The sequence below is a fragment of the Phascolarctos cinereus genome, unplaced genomic scaffold (genome assembly GCF_003287225.1).
Source record: "Phascolarctos cinereus isolate Bilbo 61053 unplaced genomic scaffold, phaCin_HiC Scaffold_5;HRSCAF=322, whole genome shotgun sequence".
Taxonomy (NCBI): domain Eukaryota; kingdom Metazoa; phylum Chordata; class Mammalia; order Diprotodontia; family Phascolarctidae; genus Phascolarctos; species Phascolarctos cinereus.
Window position 1 is genome coordinate 467,603,762 of NW_027555958.1, and position 9,623 is coordinate 467,613,384.

At 43.2% G+C, this 9,623-nt stretch overlaps 1 long non-coding RNA gene across 1 annotated transcript; it reads left to right on the forward strand.

The window, feature by feature from the left end:
- Positions 1–3,219: 3,219 nt before the first annotated feature.
- Positions 3,220–9,043, forward strand: LOC110212984 (uncharacterized). The gene is made up of 3 exons (XR_002325835.2): positions 3,220–7,414; positions 7,558–7,774; positions 8,276–9,043. It is a non-coding gene; the product is annotated as an uncharacterized LOC110212984 (long non-coding RNA).
- The last annotated feature ends 580 nt before the right edge of the window (positions 9,044–9,623 follow it).

Here is a 9,623-nt window from a genome sequence, read left to right on the forward strand (position 1 = left end):
AATTCCCAGGAAAACTCAGTCTAGGGCTATTTGTCAAGTCCCCATTTGTCCAAGTGGAAGAACTTGCTCAACCCCCACGTCTAACCCAAGGTAAAAGCCCACCTGGGTAAAAGATGTCTATGGCTTGAGCCATTTCCAGTGAAAGGGAAATCTCAACCGTCTCAGGCATGTTAGAAGGCATGGGCTTCACTTGGAAATCCTGGGCTGGCCGCGTAAGGAATGTGCTGGAGTCAGCACCTATAGCCAGCAGTTGCTAAATTTTCAATGTGAGCATTTACACCTCAAATACTGGCAAATGCTACAGACTGGGGCTTTTATTTCTCCCATCCAAGGCCATAGACTCATTAGTGGTCTTTAGACTTCAGATTACTTTCTATATTTTTCTTGTTTTTTTTTTTTAAACATGGTTAATATGGAATGACTTCACATGTATAGTGATGGGTGTCATATCGTTTGTCTTCTCAATGGTCAGAGACAGAAAGAGAATTTGGAACTCAAATTTTTTTTAATGGATATTAAAACTAATTAATTGTTTTTTAAAAAGAGAGTCACAACATGGATATATAAGTTACATAACAAATAGAGAGAAAATAAATAAATGGTAATTATGGGGCAAGTAGGTGGTACAGTGGATGAAAGTTGGGGGGCTGAAGTCAGGAAGACTTGAGTTCAAGTCTGGCCTCAGACACTTACTAGCTGTGTGACCCTGGGCAAGTCACTAAATCCTGTTTGCCTCAGTTTCCTCATCTGTAAAATGAGCTGGAAAAGGAAATGGCAAACCACTCCAGTGTCTTTGCTAAGAAAGCCACAAATAGGGTTACAAAGAGTCAGACACAATTGAAATGACTGAACAACAACAAAATTATGGGGGGAGGGGATGGAGGAAGGGATTAGCAGCTGGTTGCATTAGAAAAGTGTTTGTCTAGAAGGTGCAAAGTGAGCTGAGCTATAAAGAAGACTAGAGTTTGTTTTGTTTTGTTTTAGGCGATTGGGTTTAAGTGAGTTGCCCAGTGTCACACAGCTAGTAAGTGTCAAGTGTTTGGTCTGAGGCCAGATTTGAACTCAGGTCCTCCTGACTTCACAGCTAGTGCTCTATCCAATGCACCACCTAGCTGCCCCAAGACTAGACATTCTAAGAGGTAGCACTTAGGAAGGAGTGAGTGCATTCCAGGCATGAGGAAACAGTCCTTGTCAAGGTACAGACATGGGAGATAGAAGAATAGCTATAAGAAACAACAATCAGACTAGTTTTGATTGGAAGAGAGAGTGTATGAGGGGAGTGATGGGAAATCAGCCTGGAAAGCTATTTTGGAGTCAGATTCAGAAGGACTATAAATTCAGAAAGGAGGAGTGTGGATATTTCTGATAGGTAATAGGTAGCCAAAGAAGTTTCTTTCTTAGGGGAATGAGTGCCTGGTCTGTGTTTTAAGAATATTCATTTGGCATCTCTGTAGAGGATGGATTGCAGAATGAACAGATTAGAGACAGGGAGGTTAAGGAAGAGGCTGTTACAATCATTGAGGCAAGAAGTGGAGTTAGGTTGAGAGACGGAGGAGAGATTCTGGATGATAGCTTAAGAGGATGGTTGTATCAAGTGAAGGCTTTTATAGGCTATGTGCTATCATTTCAACCACACTCCTCTCTTAGCCTATTATGGAAAGAAAGCATAGCATTCCAGGAATGAGGGATGACCCATGCCGAGGCGTAGAGACCATCAGTCAGCCAACAAGCATTTATGAAGCACCTACTATGTGCCAGGCGTTGTGCTAAGTACTGGGGATACAAAGAAAGATCCCTGCTCTCAAGAAGCTCACACTCAAAAGGAAGAGACAACATTCAAACAGCTATATACAAACAAACCATATGTGTGTGTGTGTGTGTGTGTGTGTATATGCACACATATATATGATAAATTAGAGATAATTAACAAAAGGAAGACTCTAGCATTAAGGAGAATGGGGGGGAAAGCTTCTAGGACAAGATGAGATTTAGTTGAAATGTGAAGGAAGCCAGGAAAGTCAAGAGATGGAGATAAGGAAGGAGAGAATTCCCAGTCTGGGGGACAGCCAACGAAAATGCTGGAGTCAGGAAGTCAAGTGTCCTGTGCGAGGAACGGCAAAGAAGCTAATGTTGGACTGAAGAAAAAGTGGAGAAGTATAAGGTATCAGAAGGCTGAAAAGTTAGGAAGGGGCTAGGTTATAAACAGCTTGGAATGCCAAACAGAGGACTTTATATTTGATCCTAGACATAATAGAGAACCACTGACTTGTTTCAATAACAGCTGACATGATCAGACTGGTGCTTTAGGAAAATCACTTTGGTGGCCGAATGGAGGCTGGACTAGAGTGGGGAAAGGCTTTTACTATAGTTCAGGTGTGAGGTGAGAGCCACTGGGGCTTAGAGTAGTGGTGGAAGAGAGAGACATAGACATGTCTGCACTTAAGGAAAATCACTTTGGCAGCTGAGTGGAATATGGGCTGCAGTAGGGAGATACTTGGATACATGGAGAGAATTTAGGTCAATTCAACAAATGTTAGGAGCTTATAATGTGTGAGGTATAGTGCCAGATACTGGAATATAACTGGGATATTATCAAAATTAAGATCCCAACCTATCCATGTCTGTCCGTTCAGTGCCATTCTTCTTCATGGCCTCAGGGAACTCAGCTGTGATCAGCAGATCAGGTCTGCAAAGTTGTTTCTTGGAGGGAAAGTATTCACACCATTGTATACTCTTTCTTGCCCCACCTAGAAACCAGAAGGAGAAGGTTCCCACCATCAGTCCCATCGCCACAGTGCTCCAGCCTGTTTGCTAACACTCCTGATGAAGCAGCTGTCAGGCAGAAGTGGGGCAAAAATCAGGTCCCAGGGACTGAAAGAGAATTGCAAACACCAGAGGATTTCTTTGCCCAGGAAAGTTGGTGGAGGATTGGGGTAGAGGGCAGGACTGAATTTGATGCTTCATGAAAAAATTGGAGATGATCTGGATTTAAGCAGGCGGATGATATGAGGTCAAAAGCTGGGCATCTCAACATTAGTGACCTACCAACACAAATGACTAAAAATGGTAACAATGATAAGGGATAGCGACAATTATAACTGACATTTGTATAGTCATGTATTGGCCAATATCACACATATGCATAAAGATTTAAATACCTTATATATAATAATAGCTAACATTTATATAGAGCTTATTAGTGCCAGGTAATATGCTAAGTGATTTATAATTATTAATCATTTGGTCCTCAAAGCAACCTTGAGATGTATATACTATTATTATCCACATTTTACAGGCAAGGAAACTGAGGCCACTGACAATGTGGCTAAGGCCAATCTCTCCATAGTACATTTAATCCTATCCTCTCCAGCAGATTGTATCCATATCATTCCTCCTTCCAAATCTAGAATCCTTCTCTCTTTACATAATATATAAACTTTCACCAGAGCTTATCATACCCTCCAATTATTGTTAGATATCTCTCCTCTCTCAGCCAAATACCCTGAAAAAGATATCTTCACTCATCACCTCCACTTCTGGTCTTAGTACTTACTGCATCTGGCTTCTGACCACATCATTCAACAGAAACAACCTTCTTGAAAGTTACCAAAGATTGCTTAATTATCAAATCTGATAGTCTTTTCTTAGACCTACTGCTTGCGTCCTTCTGGGCCGACCTGATGCATTTGACGTAACTGATCACCCTTTTTTCTTAGATGTTCTCTGCTCTCTGGGTTTTTTGTGAGATTCCCCCTTCCTGGATCTTCTCCCTGTGCAATTCATCCTTCCTGGTCTCCCTTGCTGGCTCATTATCCCCCTCAGTCCCCATAACTACAGGTATTCCCCAAAGTTCTGGCCTACTCTCTCTTTCCTTCTTTCTCTCTACTCTCTCTCTCTGTAACCTCATCAGCTCCTATGAACTTAGTATCATCTCTATGCAGATACTCTCAGATATGGATATCCAACCAGTCTCCCCTTCAGTTTCAGTCCCCCATCACCCATCGTCTATTGGATATTTCAGAATGGATGTCCCAGAAACACCTTAAACTTAATGCATCTCAAACCAAGCTCATTATTCTTTCCCTCCTCCTATGGAAAGCCCCACCATCCTGCCAGTCTCCTTTTGCACTGACCTAGACTCTGCATGCTCTCTCACCCCACATGTCCATATCTTGCTATTTCTCCCTTCTCAGCCTCTCTTGCATGTGACCCCTTATCTCATCTGCACAGCTGCCACCTCAAGTCAGGCCCTCCTCACTGCTCCTCTAGGTTCCTTCAACAGTTTCCTAATTAGTCTCACTGCCTCAAGTTTCTCCCCATTTGAGTCCAGCCTACACAGAGGGGTTTCCTTAAGTATGGATCTGATCATAAGTCTCCCCTACTCAATGAACTCCAGGGTCTCCCCATTGCCCCTAGAACCACAAGTAAACTTCTCTGTCTAGCTTTCAAAGCCTTCACAACCCAGCCTCAATCTGTCTTTCCAGCCTTGAAGAACATTAACCCCTCCTCCTACATGCTACATCCAGTCAAACTGGCCCCTCTGCCACATACAATCTCCCATCTCTGTGCTTTTGTGTTGGCCGTCCCCCACCCGTGCCTGAAGTGAGAGCTCTTCTCATTTCCGCCCCAGAGAGTTTCTGTCCTCCTTTGAGAGGCAGCTCCAACACCAACTTCCTCATGAAGCCTTGCTTAATCTGCCCAAATGCCAGTGGCCTCCTCCCCCAGCCACCTTGTCTTGAACTACTTTGTGTGTATTTGTAATCATTCGCTTCATTTTTATATTGTACATATTTATATATTATGCATGTGTATGTGTATTGTTTATATTACACAATGAATTATATTGCATGTGTGATCGTAGCACAGTATCTGACACATAGTAAGTGCATAATAAATGCTCTGTCATCTATCTACTTTTTATCATCTGGCATATATCAATCATCCATCTTTTCATATATATCTATCATTTGGCATTTATCAATCAATCATCTATCTATCATCTTTTAATCATTTATCTCTATCATCTGTCATCTATCAATCATCCACCTATCTATATCTCACTTTCATTTACCTGTCTATATGCATATCACATCTGTCTACCCCTCTATCCATCTATGAATCTGTCTTCTATCTATCTATCAGCTATCTATCCATCTATGTATCTATCTGTCTGCCTAGCTAGTCATCTATGTATCTGTCTATCCATCTGTCCATCTATGTATCCATGTATCTGTCTGTCTATCCATCCATCCATCTATCTATCTATCTATCTATCTATCTATCTATCTATCTATCTATCTATTCATCTAGGTATCTATCTATATATGTATCTATCTGTCTATTTATCTATCCATCCATCTTTCTCTCCTTGTTATTTCCCCCTTTAGAATGGATCTATTTGAGGGAGGGACTCTTTCATTCTTTCCCTGAATACCCAGTGTTGAGCACAGAGCCCATCACATAATAGCCACTTCATAAATGTTTGTGGATTGATTGATTCCAACACTGAGATTTTGTGATTCAGCCATTTTCCATGTCCTAAAATGTATGTCCTTCTGTACCAGTCAGGAAATATTGAGGGATGAGAGCGTGGGCTGGAATCACCAGGACCAAATAAGGCTTGTTTTGGCTTCAAATTGCTGGCCAGTTCTTCTGGGAGGTCAAGATGTTCTGAAGTGCAATGAGAAAGGAAACCTTTGTGTCAAATACACTTTGTTCTTCTCTCCTTGTGACAGCAGAAGCTGACTGTTCAGCCCCTTCAGGGGGCAGACAGGGAAAGGGTCAGGACACATGATAGCACAACCCAACCTGTCCTTTGTTCCTGGCACAAAGACCCAAGCAAACTCATCCCTCAATTTCAACCAGTCCCAGCTGACTTTGAGCACAGTGTCCATAAAGGGTTCATCAGCTGTTTGTGAGATAATAATAATAATAATAGATGTAAAGGACTTGGTGCCACTAAAGATCTGAGTAAGAATCGCATCTCTAGGATTGTGTGACCAAGGGCACGTCACTTTAGCCCTTTGGGCCTCAGTTTCCCCATCTGTAAAAGGAGGTCCCTTCCAGCTCTGGATTAATGAGCTTTCAAATAGGATCAGGATTAGAATCATTCTGTTTGACCTCCTGAGGCTGCCTTGTATTTGTTTTCCATTCCTATTCAACAGGCAGGTAGATGTCTTAGTGGACAGACCACTGGACTTGATGTCAGGAAAACGTGAGTTCCAATCCAGCTTCAAACACTTACTAGCTGTATGACCCTAGGCAAGTCACATTTTCACTCATCAGAGTGGGAATTCTGTTCTTATATGGGTGGGACCACAGGGCCTCTGAGGTCCTTTCCAAATCAAATTTTGTGATTCTATCAAGTCAAATCAATGCTGAGTTCTGGGAATACAAATACAAGAAGACAGAAAGACAGACCCTCCCCTGGAGGAGCTTACTTCACATGCTACAGAGAGAAGACAACACACAAGAGAGAGCTGAAAGGGGGGTCCATGGGAAAGAAGTGATGCAGGCATGGTTAGCCTGAGCCTCCCCTTTAAAATGGAGATTCTAGGAGAAACCAGCCAACCAGAGGGAGAGGCCACAAGACCAGGAGGGTAGGCTGGGCTCTGTGCTCAATCCTGAATCTTCTCATCTTATCATTGCTCACAATTCACCAACCCCCAACTCTAGACCATTCCTGGCATTCACTGTCCACTTCCTACTTAACTGATGCTAAATGGAGTTGACAGAGGTGGGGCAGCCGTGCTACCTGGGTGTGTGGCCCATTGACATTAGCTTGTTCCTCTGGGGACCTTGGCAGAAGGCAGTCTGCCTTAATAGATTCTTCTCCCACTGCCCAAAGCAAGCAGAGAATCGACAACCCCTTGTCTGGCATGTTCTAGGGGAGATTTCTTCCTGAATGAGCTGGACTCATTCATGTACGAGGTCCTTTAAAACTCCTGCCTTCTGTGCTCTGACTCTGGTGTTATGAATGATAAAAAGGCAGGCTAACTCCTCCCAGAATGCCCCACTACCTGCAATAGATTTGCTCCCAAACCCCCAGGAAAAAAACAAACATACAAAAATGCCTTCTGATACAGCAGCACCTTTCAAGATTTCCCAGTGACTCTCTTCTCTTCACCAGTTAGTTTATGGGAAGGTTCGTGGCTTCAGCTGAACTGAGGGGGCTGTGTGCTCTATTCACCAGGTATTTCCTATTTCTCAATGCTTCAAGCCATCTGTTTTCTCATGTTCAAGAAACCTCTCCTAGGCCCTGCCTCTGTTGGAACATTGGCCACCGCAAGCGGAGATGATCCCCGAGGGGACAGCAGAAGCCTCCCACACACACTTCCTGTTTCGCATGGGGTGTACCTGCGGGCCAGAGATGAGGTGTGGTTCTTACCTGAGCCGTCACATCCCGCTATGCCAGGTTGTTCTCACATTTCGTACTTGGGATAATGGAGGGTTTCAGGGGAGTGCTGGGCCCCGATTCAGGAATGGTTAAAGATCCCTGCCCCTTGGATTGGAGGGCAGTCAACTCATTAATGTAAAGGTATATAATTCATTTCTCAGGAAGGACTCTGTGGGTGTTACACAGAATCATAAAACTGTAAGAGAAGTGTGATGTCATCGAGCCCAACCCCCTCAGTTTACAGGGAAGGAAACCCTCATGTAAGGAAAGCAACTGGACCAAGGTCAAGAAGATCCCTTCCCTTCTGATTAAATGGAAGAGCCGGAATTCAAACTCATTCTCAAGATTCCATGTCTAGCTGTCTTTCTAATATGCCATGTGAGCATTCATTTTTCATTTATATGTTCATTCAACAAATATGATAAACTACCTACTATGTGCTAGGCTCTGAGGGAGCTCTAAATAAGATTTGTCCCTTTCCCTCCGGGTGCTTACACTGCAGGGTTAAGGAGACAAACAGAATGCCAAATGGGATACGGTGAGAATCCAAAAAGAAGTTAGGGAGTGCTAGGAGATCCAACTTTCCTCCTTGGCAGCAAGAGAACTCTGTAGGGACTTTTTGTTTGTTTTGATTGTCTTGTTTTGCAGTCAAATTGTTCTTTAGTTTACAATTCTGGGCACATAGTAGATGACTTAATAAGTACATATGAAGTGTCTGCCGCAGCACAGTGCCTGCCATGTTGCTTGGACTTGATGAGTGTGCGCTGACTGCCTCTGAGACCTCGGACAATCACTTCCTTCTCTGTCCCTCAGTTTCTGCTTTGTAAAGTGAAGGGAAGGTCTCAAAATAATAATAACTAGCATTTATTAACATTCAAGGTTGTGAAATCAGAAAAGACAAGATCCGGCAAAGGACTGACTACGTGGGTTGAGCGTGAGTGAGGAGACAAGGCTGACTCATGTTCAGGACTTCGGATGGCCAAGTGAAGAAGAAGGAAGGTTTTGGGGAAAGAATGAGTACTGCTAGTTTCTCGGGTCAAGGGAAAAGTCTTTGGTCTGACCTCCAGTAGAATGTCGGTCTTCTGAGGGAGGGCTTGTTTGGCATTTGTCTTTGTAACTACAGTGCCTGGCACGACATCAAGACCTGATGTTCTCTGAGGTCCCTTCTAGGGTTAGATCTATGACCGATGACCTACGGATCCTCTGAGCCTCCATTTCTTCCATCTGTGTAGTGAGGAGATTGGACCAGATGGCAGGAGGGACCCCTTCCAGATCCAGAGCCATGATCCTATCATCAGCGCTTGAGGCCAACGGGGTGAGGTTTGACCTTGGAGGGAGAGAACCTCTCACAAAACTCTCGCTTTGGGTAAGCTTCTTGCTGGGCCTCTGCCCAAGTGCAGAAGAAGGTCCTTCCCCAGATGAAATCTAAAATCCTTTGATTCTGTCCTCCAACAGTGACTGGCTTTCTCTAGCTCCCAACAGTTGATAAATATGGAAGTCTCAAGATGGTAATAACTAGCACTTACTAATATTTAAGGCTTGCAAAGCACTTTACATACAATTCCAAAGGCTTTCCTATCTGGTTTTTATCCAATCCTCTGCCGGCAATGATTCAAAGAATAAATAAATTAATAACAATAATAATAATGGTTAGCATTTATATTATGCTTTAAGGTTTGCTAAGCACTTTGTACGCTATCTTATTTGACCCTTACAACCAACCTTGTGAGAGGTAGATAGTATTCTTATCCCTACTTGACACATGAGGAAACTGAGGCAGACCGAGCTGAAGTGACTTTCCCAGGGTCACCCAGCTAGGAAATGTCTGAGGTAGGATTTTGGTGTTCAATCTACTCTATCTTCTTGTTTCTTGGAGAAGAAATGAAAAGCAATGATAATCCAATTTATATGGAAGCAAATTTAAACATACACACATATAATGCCTTTCTATCTAAGTGGAAAACCTGTCTGTGACTGTAGAGATAACAGGAGCTTTATCTATGCTTCCAGTTCTCTATTGCCTTGCCACATCTTCCCTCCCCCAAACCTTCCCCCTCCCTACAAGCTCCCATTACCATTCATTTTAACTATTGTCCTAGCCTCCGACCAGGGTTTCATTGCCTTCCTTCAGCTCCTAAATCTACCCAATCAAAACAAAGCCAGAATCAGTTTTCTTAGGCCTAGATCTTGTCATGTAATTGCCCATAACCAGAGTGAGGCAACAAGG